The sequence below is a fragment of the Leiobunum rupestre genome, chromosome 4 (assembly GCF_980474605.1).
Source record: "Leiobunum rupestre chromosome 4, qqLeiRupe1.1.hap1, whole genome shotgun sequence".
Taxonomy (NCBI): domain Eukaryota; kingdom Metazoa; phylum Arthropoda; class Arachnida; order Opiliones; family Sclerosomatidae; genus Leiobunum; species Leiobunum rupestre.
The window spans coordinates 41409620-41423674 of NC_143387.1; the positions used below are offsets into that span (position 1 = coordinate 41409620).

The window sequence follows — 14055 nt, forward strand, 5'->3', positions numbered from 1 at the left end:
TGAACGAAGACGCCTTTTAGCGGTTTATTCCGTTACTCTGGTCCATTTTATAATCGGACTGCATTAAAATAGAGAGGGTGGTTGCTATTCGAGTTCTTTTCAACCAAAAAGAAATATGAAAGGAAAAAAATGTTATAAATATAATAAAAAAAGGGTGGGGGGTGGAGGGGGGGGAATTCCTTTCTAACTCGAATGGGAAAGCTTTGGTCGATAATGGTACGCGGCCCATTTTGGCGTGTGGTTGGTCGGATTCTGATGCCGTTTGCTGTCACAATCACGGCTGTGGTTTTTGAAACGGACAGATTTGACTGACAAAAAATAGAAGAAATGCGTACGGTGAGTTCCGTCGTATGGCCGCTATTATTTAAATTAGAACGGATTTCGTCGGCTGGAGTATTTCGTTGTTAATTGGGGCTTAGAAAGACGGGTTTTCGCCTGACTGAGAATCGCGTCGGATTCGGTTAGATTGTTTTGGTTCCGTTTCGGTTGGTTTTTAAGTAAATTGTAAGTTCATTTCTTACGGAGAAAAGAAAATACTGAGTAAATATAAAGGTTTATAGTCCCTTTGACGTACAAATGAAAAGGCCAGAATAATTTAATGGGTTGGAATTTCACGTGAAAAAGATATATTTAAAGGAATGTGGTTTAATTGTTCAATATAAATTATTATGTTAGAACTGTTAGATATAAAAGTAATCTTTAATTAAATATTAATGACAAAATTCCTTAGAAAAATGAAGCTATTTCAGCTAAGGATTCAAAAGAAATATTTATCCCCGACTAAAACGTTTACTCAAACCCTCAAAGGTGAAATAACGTGGTATTTCTTTATTTCTTAATATGAAATAGACCTATTTAATAATAATAATAATCAGCTAGGCTAATAGCCAAGGCACCACCTTAGGCCTAAGTCATCTAGCGACTTTTAAAGCCATTAATACAGGATTATAGGTGGCCGGGTTACAATGCGTAGGAGGGTGGTGGCCAGCCCTTCATGCCACGCGAACCTTACTCTTTCTATTCTCGAAATGTCATCACTTTTAGCTAACGAAATTTTTAACTTATGTTTTCAGAGAAGCTGTCTGAGTTGCGGGCGAAGTATCACACTCGGATTTCCAACAGTTTCATTCAAATCTAGGATTCTATCCTTACATTCGGTAAGCTACACTTTACTTCATTTATTAAACCAGTCGGGGAAAATTTCATATTTTCAGCGTAAGAGCGTTAGAATTAGAAATGGACGGGATTATGGGAAAATCAATTTCGCTAGTACTGAAATTACTTACTAGACAAGTAATTTGTCCAGCTGACAATGTTGAAACGCACCTGCCAACGAAATATTACCTAAACCTAGATCTATAATTAACTTAGAAACTTAATACTTAAAAATACTGGACGCGTTCTTTTAGAAATATTTCCACCCAAACATTGACGGTTAGTCTAATATCTTTAGCTCGTCATCGACCGTTTTTAATAATCAGCTAGGCTAATACCCAAGGCACCACCTTAGGCCTAAGTCATCAAGCGACTTTTGAAGCCATTAATTCAGGTGGCCGGGTTACAATGCGTAGGAGGGTGGTGGCAAGCCCTGCATGCCACGAGATCGAGCCAACAGCTCCCTACACTAACTGTTACCGTTAACCTCGACAAGTTTTTATGGAAGGGGAAACCGAAGAACTCGGGGGAAAACCCCTTAAACCAGTGGGGAGAGAACTTGAATTTGGGTGGAAATGTTTCGTGATATGACCGGTAGGAGCGCTGGTGGCGATACAAATTGAAGAATGTTTTGCGTATTGTTATATTATTCCTTAGTTGATTAATAGATGTGTTGTAGGAGCCACATTAAACGCACCACCTTTCAGTTCAACAGTATGAATAACAAGAGTAAGCATTTTATTAAAAAAAAGGCCACTAGGGCGAGTTAGTATTAACAAAATTATACGCTGAGACCTCTGGCGACAAACACAGAACTAGAAGAGTAAACAAAGATATGCTTATCATTTATATTCAAATAGATATATACTGTATGATATTATGATATTAACACGTATGATTCCTGTTCATTACTTTATTTGTCCAAGCTTTATACATACCTATTGGACCTTCTATTGTCCTTCTAATATATAAAGATGAGTTTTAAACTTAGGTTGACCACTTTTGGTAAACTATCTCATGGTACCCTGACGGTGGTTTTCGACTGTTACAGACGGCAAAACAACTTAAATTAATTGAATTAATTTAATAATTAGGTATAACCGCTATATACAAGATACTACACTTTGATCTTAGCCAAAAGACCGAGTATCTTAATTCTTTAGGCATAAACAAGAAAAAAGCTTAAATTATTGCATTTTTTTAAAAGCCATCTTCAATAGACACTAGGCTGTATAATAAAAGGCAAATTATTACGTAATCAACGTTTAATTAGTTAAAATTGTCATTAACCAGTTGGATATATTTGGTACGGTGCCTTGCGTGGAGACAGCGTTCTATTTTCTTTAGGCATAAAGAAGAAAAAAGCTTTAATTATTGCATTTTTGTAAAAGCCTTCTTCAATAGACACTAGGCCGTATAATAAAAGGCAAATTATTACGTAATCAACGTTTAATTAGTTAAAATTGTCATTAACCAGTTGGATATATTTGGTACGGTGCCTTGCGTGGAGACAGTGTTCTATTTTCTTTAGGCATAAACAAGAAAAAAGCTTTAATTATTGCATTTTTTAAAAGCCTTCTTCAATAGACACTAGGCCGTATAATAAAAGGCAAATTATTACGTAATCAACCTTTAATTAGTTAAAATTGTCATTAACCAGTTGGATATATTTGGTACGGTGCCTTGCGTGGAGACAGTGTTCTATTTTCTTTAGGCATAAACAAGAAAAAAGCTTTAATTATTGCATTTTTGTAAAAGCCTTCTTCAATAGACACTAGGCCGTATAATAAAAGGCAAATTATTACGTAATCAACGTTTAATTAGTTAAAATTGTCATTAACCAGTTGGATATATTTGGTACGGTGCCTTGCGTGGAGACAGCGTTCTATTTTCTTTAGGCATAAAGAAGAAAAAAGCTTTAATTATTGCATTTTTGTAAAAGCCTTCTTCAGTAGACACTAGGCCGTATAATAAAAGGCAAATTATCACGTAATCAACGTTTAATTAGTTAAAATTGTCATTAACCAGTTGGATATATTTGGTACGGTGCCTTGCGTGGAGACAGCGCTCTATTTTCGTATAGACTGTGTTGCAGTTTCGTCACTGGCGTTTATTCCTGGGTATTCCTTGGTTCTTTTGATCAAGAAATGTTAAATTGTATTATAAGTATTTAATAAAATCCAAATATAAAAATCTTTATTTTTCCGGAAAATACCGGGTACGCCAGCTAGTTATCTATAAAAGTAACAGAGATTTAAGAATGTGTAATAATTTTAAAAAACGGCACTTGATAGAGCTAGACATGGTGCGAAGGAGGAGGCAGAAATTCGAGGGTAAAGAAACCCCAGCCATCCCCCAGTCGTGATCGGTGTCGCCAACGTCCGGCATGACGTCGAAAGCGGAAATTATCAAGCGAGTTTGCTTGTCGCATCTCCCGAACGTATCCGAGCCCCTCGACCCCACAGCGCCGCGTGGTTTTTCGACGCTCGGAAGGGGGGGGGGGGGGCGAGTTGCGGAGTCCCAGTGGACGCCGGGGCCACGGCACTCCTGTCTTCCGCTTCCGTTTTGGAGAATTTTCTTTCATCCGAAGTCTCCTCGATAAGAAAATAAGAAAGACGACTTTGTTCTAAGTGGTATCTTTCCTGGAGCCGGCTTCAAGTCGGCGTGTTCAAATAGAGAAATATATTTTCTACAAACGCGGCTTCTTATTATCGTCGTGTCAGGGTGGACACTCCTCCTGTAAGTCCCACCCACGGGACATTCGACAACAGCAAAAAAAAATAGGTCTATGGAGAACGTGTCATATGATGTACACACTCGATCCTCCTGACGAGGTTTTTTGAACCGCCTTAATGTCTCTAGTAGGTAATTCCCAAAGGAACGTTTAATCAGGGCTGGATTTAGAAATTTTCCCCTCTAGACACTAATGAAAATGGCGCCCTTAAAATTAAAAAATAAAACATTTATTTGAGCAAGGAAATATCCCACCCCTGGCCCAGAAATTTTTAACCCCTAGCCTATTGTTCCTAATGGGAAATCCCATACTGCCTTTAATACTCACGTAACGGTGTTATCAGGGTGAAATTTAAAATTGACAACTATTAGCTAATTTTTACGAGTCACCTTTTTCTTAAATATTGGTAGTAAAAAAACTTAAATTTTGGAAACTGGATCTCATTTTGACAAATGACCAAATTATGGGATGAAAGAGGCTCCACACCTCGTCTTGGTGTCTGGGACCTAATATTAATAATAAATAATAATAATCAGCTAGGCTAAAACCCAAGGCACCACCTTATGCCCAAGTCATCGAGCGACTTTTAAAGATATTAATTCAGGTGGCCGCGGGTTACAATGCGTAGGGAGTGGCTTTGGACGTCAAAGAAGAGAATAAATTTCCCCTTAAATGTTAATTTCTCCGTATCACTTCCCTCGTGGATGATGGATCTTGGGCCAAAAGAAAATAGTCAATTTAATGAGACTAACTGACAATCGCATTGGGGAAGTGAATATCATGAGTTTGAAATACTTTTATTTCTATTTTCAGTACATCCCTTGAAATAAATTGTTGATTTAATAGAAACGTCAACGTTTCAGGGTGGTGCTACGTAATCACGTGTTTTTGGCCCACCGCAGGTGAGGTGGCGGAGTGGTTAGCACTTTCACCTCGCAGCAAGAGAAGCCGGGTTCAATCCTATAGCTTGTGGCACTGGGTGAAAACTCGGAACAATTCCTTCCGCGTTGAGTTTTCAAGTTCTGTCCCCCTCTGGTTTAAGGGGTTTTCCCTCGAGCTCTTCGGTTTCCCCTTCCATAAAAAACTTGTTGAGGTTAACGGTAATATTTATTGTAAGGAGTTGTTGGCTCGCGTGGCATAAAGGGCTGGCCACCATGCACACTCATACGCATTGTAACCCGGCCCCCTGAATTAATGGCTTTAAAAGTCACTTGATGACTTAGGCCTAAGGTGGTGCCTTGGGTATTAGCCGAGCTGATTCTTAAGGGGAGGAGCTACGTGAAAATTTTTTAATTAGTCGACGAGTGTCTTTTTTGTTCGTGGAAGAAGTACTTGTAAAATGTTCTTATCGGCTCTTTTCCCCGAACACACGTCCCTGACGAAAGCCGCGCGTATTTCCCGTGAAACTAAATGCGGTAGCCACCGCGAATCATTAGGTGGTTTTTTTCCGCCTGTTCTCGGTTTTTTGAGCAGGTTAAAAAGTGTAGCCCTATGACGTCATTTTACTCCAATTCTATCTTGACGAAAAAAACGAGTTGGAGTAAGAAGGGAGTAGTTAAAGGTTAAATGTTATTTATTTGTTTTGTTTTTAAGATGGCGACCGGTGGTGAGATCATCAATATAGGACTAATTTTTCTTATTTATTTAATAGTAATAATAATTAGCTAGGCTAATACCCAAGACACCACCTTAGGTCTAAGTCATCAAGCAACTTTTAAAGTCATTAAATAGCATTTAACAATTGGATTTTCGTTATTAAAAGCTTGCCACATGTGAAGATGTTCAAAGCCCGTCATGATTTCTTGAAACGAAATTTAAGCAGACGAATTTTCTAAATAAGCTAGATTACTCCCTCTACACCTCCTTTCGAGGAGGAGTAAAAAGTGTAACGTTTGAGCTCTGGAACAAGCGAACAAAATTCGGGACAGGGTAAATCTTACCCCGAGAACAGGCGAATAAAACGTTTTAGGGTAAAAAGTTTACACTTTTTGTCCTCGGACAGGCGAAAAAAAACCCACCTAATGGGTATAAATACCGAGCAGTTTTTGTTATAGAAACGGGTCTAAATCGCGAATCGGGCTCATTCCGCGAGTTCGGTGTCGTGTGGAATGAGAGTCCGCTTGAAGACGGCGGCGGAGATCATTTGGGGAACTTCTTTTTACGGATCATTAGGTCAGGGCGGCTTTGTTTCGGCGGACTTGGATTAGACCCGCCAGACGGAATTCCGCGGATATTTGCCGTTCACTTCCGGCGCGCACCTTCGTCGCGCCGCCAGAAATCAAGCTACATTTCGGGCCACCCTGAAACCGCCGCCCAAAGAGAAATCTTCATTTTCACGCTTCGATACAGCCACTCGTTCCACTCCCCATTCGAAAGGAATCAACGGGCTACCTTGCAGCTACCCGAGAAAACGGCGGTCAGAGAATGGATTCTTCATTTTGCGATCACTTACTTTGATTAAAGTAACCGGAAGTTACTAGAGAAAACGTCGAATCTATAGTAACTGAAAGTAAGTATTGCAAACGTCGAATTTCTAATAACCGGAAGCTACTATTGCAAACGTCGAATTTCTAATAACCGGAAGCTACTAACGCAAGGCCGAATCTGAAATAACCGGATGTTACTAGAGCGAAAGTCGAATTTGAAATAACCGGATGTTACTAGAGCGAACGTCGAATCTGAAATAACCGGATGTTACTAGAGCGAACGTCGAATCTGAAATAACCGGATGTTACTAGAGCGAAACTCGAATCTGAAATAACCGGATGTTAGTAGAGCGAGCGTTGAATCTTAAATAAGATTATGTTACTAGAGCGAAAGTTGAATCTGAAATAACCGGATGTTAGTAAAATAACCGGATGTTAGTTGAGCGAAACTCGAATCTGAATTAACCAGATGTTAGTAGAGCGAAACTCGAATCTGAATTAACCAGATGTTAGTAGAGCGAAACTCGAATCTGAAATAACCGGATGTTAGTAGAGCGAGCGTTGAATCTTAAATAAGCTTATGTTACTAGAGCGAAAGTCGAATCTGAAATAACAGGATGTTAGTAGAGAAACTAGAATCTGAAATAACCTTATGTGACTAGAGCGAAAGTCGAATCTGAAATAACCGGAGGTTACTAGAGTTAAACTAGAATCTGAAATAACCGGATGTTACTAGAGCGAAACTCGAATCTGAATTAACCGGATGTTACTAGAGCGAAACTCGAATCGGAATTAACCGGAAGTTACCAGAGCAAAAGTAGAATCTCCAATAACCGGATGTTACTAGAGTTAAAGTAAAATATGTAGTAACCGGAAGTTACTAGAGCAAAAGTCGATAATTTCAAAACCAGCCGCAGTTTTTTAATTCCTCGAGCGAGGTATAGTTTCTATTCCTTATCTTTATTTTTTCAGCGTCTCCCTTAATCGCATTATTTATTGATTTATAACATTTGACAATAAATTTATATTTGGGACGCAATGTATATATCTAGTACATACTGATAAAAGTGATGTTATTTAATTGGTTTTCTGTTTGCTGTAATAATATAATAACATGAAAGTGACAGACTTCACTGGTAAAATTCAGAGTATACAATTTAACTAACCAGTGGCGCATCCAGGGGGGTTTCGGGGCTCAAACCCCGCAAAAAATTCAAATATTTTATAGTATTAACATTCAATTTAACGATAAAATTTAATTTAATCAACCAGTTAATACTATCTAATTATCATCCCTTTTGACTTTTTTACTATTTTATTTTTAAATCTCATAAAATTGTAAAAAGGTCAAATGGGTGTATTTTAATAATTTTGTTAAATATATTATATTGTTGATAAGAAAAGGGTCCTTTACAAATGTGCTGCTGCATGACAACACTGCTAAAGGTGGCATCAAGTAAAATGTTAAATTCTAGTTACAACTTAAAACCAGGATTGGTATTTTCCAACTCTCTAACGTCGCGGCTCTATTTCACTGTAATGCGGAGGAGTAGTGAAACATTCATAAGGGCTTCAAAGTGACGCCACCGACATCTTAATCTATTAAATCTATACTACGGAAAAAAGTCGGTCAACCATCTCTCTAAAATCTACTATTTCTTAATATTTTACTTTTGTTTTCGTTTTGGTTGCCATGGCAAATTTAATGGGTAGTGCAACGTCTCCTTTCGGGAAATTTAATATCTCATATAGGTCTACATTACGGCCGACTTTGAACAAAATCGGCCTTAAACACTTCGGGTACCCTTCTTGTTAGTGATGATGACTAATGGTCTAATATACTCCCGGAAGGAGAGGGGGAAAGAAAAACGTCACCGGAGTGTACTTCAATCGCGTCGGGAACCAATGAGATGCTGTGCTGATTTGATATTTTTGTTAGAGAGAAGGAGCTTACTGCTAGCGTGAGTGGGATTTGGCACAACTCTAAAAATAGTGCCCACATAGTCCTTCTCCCGAAATGGAAAAAAAATCCTTATTGTTCTTTTATACTTATCACAAAAATGTATAAAATACACCTATGTTAAATAAATTAAATTGAATTGAATTATTAATATTAATTAATACATTAATAAACGTAAATGAAGAATATATTTAGAACAGCTAGCGTTTCGAAATACAGTCGAGCTTAATTGGGACTCCGGTTAATTGGGACAACCTCTAATTCGGGCCAAATATTGAAGTCCCGAATCTAAACCATATGTTAACACTTTCCCTCCGGGCGCCTCCCTAGGTGATTGTTTGTACTCCCTGCCCTAAGTGTTCGTGTGGGTGTTTTTTTTTTATTATTATTATTTTTGTACCGTTTAATTTAAAGCATTAAAGTTTTTACAATGTTAAGTAACAAAATTTAGTTTAATCGGGACAGAAAGTTTTCAGTTAAAGTACAATTTTGAAAAAAAAAAAACGATAATAACACGCATTCATGTTTTAATAACATTAGTCCCGTACTCAAAGATTATTACCTCTCCGAGGAGACTATAACCTCGGAGGGGTATTACAATCACCGTGTCGGTCCGTCTGTCAGTCATCATTTTTGTTGCTTTGTTAATTTAATAACGTTTTTGGTCTAAAATGGATTTTTGTTCTATTGATATTTGTTTAAGGCAATAACATTTGTAATATTTATTTTAATTATAATAAAAAATATTCTACCGGTCGGAATAAGACCGGGATTACGTTTTTAGTAGGACGCTCTGAATATGGCGGTATATCCTTGAGTAGTTAATACGCTCAAAGCAAACTCTTCCGCGGAGAGGTATATTTTGGCTGGCCAACTTGTCTAATCAGATATACCTTTGAGCGTATACGACAATACTGCTCCCATACTAAGATGCCTAGAAGCTAGGAGCAACAAACCCAAGGGGAACGCATCTAGCCTTTAAACACGCTAACGCAGTGTTGCGTATAAATTTCATTGGACGAGCCTTTACGCGGGGGAAGACAATTTCCGATTTTTCCCCTAAAGCGGCTCACCAATGAAAACTGTCCGCAAGAAAATACACGATTTTTGACGGGTTGCGTTCTCCTTGTGTGGGGTGCTGTGTTTGTTGCTCCTAGCTAGAAGTGACTTAACTCTTGACTAGTTTGGAGGCAATCCAATTTACAGCGGTCTTACAGCGTGATTTCACGCAGATAGGCAACGACGAAAGCCCAACTTCCGCTCTTAATATATGTGCTGACTTTGTTAATTTGGAAAAATATTCAAACAAGCAGATATCAACGAATGATTCTTCACACGCAAAAGTTTTACTGAAAACTATTCACATTACGGGCTTCGTCGCCGTTTCGCGTCCGCTCGCTAACGCGTCACACGTAGCCAGTGCTTCCACTTCCAAAAGATCATTTTACCCAGACATAAGCTGAAAAATACCCACTTTTAACCATTTCAAATTTCAATAATACCCTTAAAATTCCCACAAGAATCAAACAAAAAAATATAGTTTAATTATCACAGTTTTTTCATTAATTTTTACAAAGAAAAAGACACTAATATTAATGGTACGTATGCAATTCGCTTACTAAGGGACGAAAACAATATTTTAGTCTGCTCCAATCGGCAAAGCTGACAACAGAGAAAGAACCAGATTTCCACTTACGGCCAACTTAGTTACACTTTGTCAAAAAGGGAAATTTAAGATAATTTTCAAAAATTTTAAATACCCTTAAATTTCCCATGAAATGTTCAAAATACCCTCATTTCACCCATTACCCTCAATCTCGAAAAAAAATCCCTCTCGAGGTCAATTTTACGCGAAAAAGGGTGAAATACCCTAAAAGTGGAAGCACTGCACGTAGCCTTTGACAGCGCCTCGCTAGGGGGAGATTTTCTTCTCGCGATGACGTCACTCCGTTACTAGCTCTCAGTAAAATATTCCCCAAAGTAACAAACTTATGGAACAATATTATAGACGTATGCCGTAACGTAAAAACTGAGACGTTAACGCCTAAATCGGCAACATTAGATAATATCGTTTTAAACTTTAATTTGTGCGCGAATAAATAATGAAGAAACGGTGATAGTTTCGGGGCGGAACGGCCGCGATAGAGACACCTCGACCAAATCGCTTAAAAGTAATAACGACGTGTTTTAAAAATTTACTAAAATAAGAAAATGAAATTCCGCGGGAAATAAAAATATCGAAAATTCCTCCCCTCCTCGACTTAACAAGGCTCGTAGTCATCCTATCACCATTTCTAAAACTATTTACAAAAAGGAGAGCCCTTCATTAGGGCCCGACGAATTTCCAGAAAGGGGTGGCGGACAAATACGCTTCTTTTATGGGCCGAAATTCCTCGGCCGTCTCGCGCCCAGGATCGTCAAATTATTTAGTGGCGAATGCCATCGCGGAATACGTTCCGTAGCCCTCCGAAATTTATAAATAGGCGCCACGCATCGGCCATCCTTGTAATTAAAAGATCGGCCCTCTGGCGGCGGGCAGACTAAACAATAAGGACTTCTAGCGTGATGTCCCCTTTGGGTTATTGTATTGGCTCCCGGTTTTCGGAACGCCTCGATCTTCTACGGCTATTGTTTCGCCAGACTTACACGCGCGCTACTTCTCCGACCGCTCTTTTAGCCGTACTCTTATTAAAACGCGCGACCCCCCCCTGCACTCCCCACCCCGCCTCGAATGGGGCTATTTGGTTTTATTATTTTTATTAATGCTTTACGGACTAAATTTCAATTAAGGCTTTTACGTCCCGGCTTTTCGATGTTTCCCGGTCTCGAGTTATTTCATTATTTTTATACTCGATTTTTCCGTTCTAGAAAAATATATCTTTCGTGCCGACGAAAATTGAGTTTAATTTAACCGCGGATGGTCAATATCCGGCAACGCTGCCGTTAATTCGCGATTTACTCAAACATTTTATTCCATTGAACGTTTCGCTGGAGTATTATTTTAAGCTTTAATTTCTTCAATTTTAATTTTACGCCACTAACAAGTAAGTAGAAGAAAATTTCAAGGACTACAGTTCTACCTTTTAAATCAAATTCTATTTTGAACTTATTTAATTCTAGTAATTCTTTGAACACGAATTGGCGCATCCTCAATTGCGGAAGCTTCCTATAAAAACTTGTAGAGGTTAAAGGCCGACTACATAAATCTTCGGTTTACTCTGTCTTTCACTGGAAGTAGGCTGACTGCATGCCACTCGTGTATTGCAGTAAGCCTACTTCCAATGAAAGACAGAGTAAACCGAAGATTTATGTAGATAATGTAGTCGGCCTTTAACGGTAATAGTAAGTGTAGGGAGCTGTTGGCTCGCTTGGTATGAAGGGCAGGCCACCACCCTACTACGCATTGTAACCCGGCTACCTGAACTAATGGCTTTAAAAGTCGCTTGATGACTTAGGGGTTAAGTAGACCTTGAAAGCTCCTAAAGGGAAAAGTTTCGATGGCCATTCGTTTTGCCATGGCAACCAAAAATGTTTTTCACAACTAAAGTTTAAATTTTAACTTCGTAAAATAGCATGAGAAAATCACGGATTGTAAGGGATTTTCAAAAAATTAAATCATTAAAATTTGGCAAAACAATTGGGTAAAATTTATAAAATTGGGTAAAATCGATAAAAATGGGTAAAATAAAAAAATCGGTAAAATCGTAAGGGTTTACAGTCCGTGATTTTGCCATGCTATTTTACGTAGAGAAAGTTTAAGCTGGAGTTGTGAAAAAAAAAATTTTGGTTGCCATGCCAAACGAATGTCCATTGAATCTTTTCCCTTTTAGGAGCTTATAGGTAAATGAAGCCTGTCTACTTAACCCCCGAGTTAGAAAAAAAACACCTCGGGATGTCTCATTGCAAATATTGTTCCGTGCGGGACTGAAATACGTTTTTCCTTCCCCCCTCTCTTTCGGGGGATAAATTAGACCTCAACATAGCTATTGTCACTAATTATAAATAAATACAATAATACCTTATTGTTAATACTTTTTGTTCTTCTCGAGGTCAGTAAAAAAATTGACTTTGTAATTTTTTTGCCGAATCTCTCTTTTATTTGAACTTAATTGGTACTTAAAAATACCTTTATCGGGGTATTACCGAATCCTGAGCGTGAGCTTTTTCTCAGGTGCACGCCAATTATTTTAAAATCAGAGCCTGAAGCTAAATTTTTTTCAGTAGCAAGATTAAAAGCATGTTTTTTTTCCAAATGGGCGGACTCGGTGTTATTGATCTCCTGCAAACATTAAGCCCATCGTTTTCGAAACCTAATCTTTATTTACGTGAAATACCTAGCTTTCGGTGGCCCTTCAAAAGGTTCGAGTTTTGTCCGGAGTGGGGTGGCGGAGTGGTTAGCACTTTCGCCTCGCAGCAAGAGGAGCCGGGTTCGATTCCAGCTTGTGGCACTGGGTGGCAACTGGGAACCACTCCTTCTGCGCAGAGTTTGCAAGTTCTCTCTAAACTGGTTAAAGAGGTTTCCTTATAAACTTGTATAGGATAACGGTAATAGTAAGTGTAGGGAGCTCGCGTCTCATGAAGGTCTGGCCACTATACCCTCCTACGCAATGTAACCCGGCCACCTGTTTAAGGCATTAGAAGTCGCTCGATGACTTGGGCCTAAGGTGATGCCTTGGCTATTAGCTTAGCTGATTATTATTATTAGTAATTAGTGTACTGTACTTAAATGATTACGTAATTTAGCAGTACATATTCGGTAATTTTATCCCTTCACAATGCAGTCCATAGGTGGTTCCTTTTAACTTAACATTGCGTATATAATAATACCCACCACTCTCCCCCTATTCGGCTTTCCGTTTCTATGCAACTCGTTTTGAAATTTTAATATTTAGGCTTAGTTTATCTTTTCGGTGTTATAGTCGCGAGCCAGATTTCCCGCACGGTTTCATCCCAAATAGGACGAAACCGGTCTACCGTTGGAATTTCTGGCTATTTTATTTAATTTAAGTTATTTCTTCACTCGAAGATCTATTTGGTCCGAGTTTCGCGTCTTTTTGTTTGCCCGAAGACCTATCGGTACGAGTTATTAGTAAGTTTTTAAATTTCTTCAAATTTGTTTAGGGTTTAGCTTTATTATCCCTTTTCATAATGGACTATTCTACTTATTCGGTAATTTTATCATCCTTTACAATGCAGTCCATAGGTGGTTCCTTTTAACATAGCGGTACCAAAGGCTGTATTCAGTTTCTTATTTCTGTAATCGATGATTTTGTGAAGCATTTAGCCTATCGTTTAGTGGTTTGTTACGAAGGTAATCCGTAAAATAGTGGTGATCTTCCGTAAAGAACGCTTTGGTTTGAAGGTTATATTATCTTTAAGAATATGATCAGTTTTATTAGAAATATTAGAGTTATTTGAGCCGGGTCAAATTTGTCATTCGCTATCGGCCAAAATTTGTGAGCGCGCGAGAAAGACACAGTCATTATCTTCTTAAAGGTCGTCTTCTAGCCAGATCTGTTTCGCGGTAAGAATAGATATAAATTACGTCGACCTATATATTCCTCGAGTGCAATTGTTGTTTTTGAAGGACAAAAGGGCAAATGGTGGCCTTCCCCCTCCCCCGCGAGACGAGAGGAGGCAGCTTCGATATTGGAGGGTATACCTCCGGGTCATATACGTCGCGGAGAGAAAAAACCAGATTCGGGCCAAAGACAAGGATTTCTCTCCGGGCACGAGCGCAACTCTTCCAATAAAAGAATATGACGAAAAAAGGAGATTCC

The 14055-nt window shown here is 38.6% G+C and overlaps 1 protein-coding gene across 2 annotated transcripts in view; it reads left to right on the forward strand.

The window, feature by feature from the left end:
• LOC149947837 (alpha-2C adrenergic receptor-like) overlaps positions 1-14055 on the forward strand; it is a 119328-nt gene that overhangs the window by 63958 nt on the left and 41315 nt on the right. Inside the window, exons 1-2 of one of the 2 annotated variants that reach the window (XM_090171610.1) lie at positions 301-336; positions 1074-1157. The gene's annotated coding sequence lies outside the window, so the exon portion shown is untranslated. Of the gene's footprint in view, positions 1-300; positions 337-1073; positions 1158-14055 lie in introns of those variants that run through there. The other variant, XM_090171609.1, reaches the window with a different exon arrangement.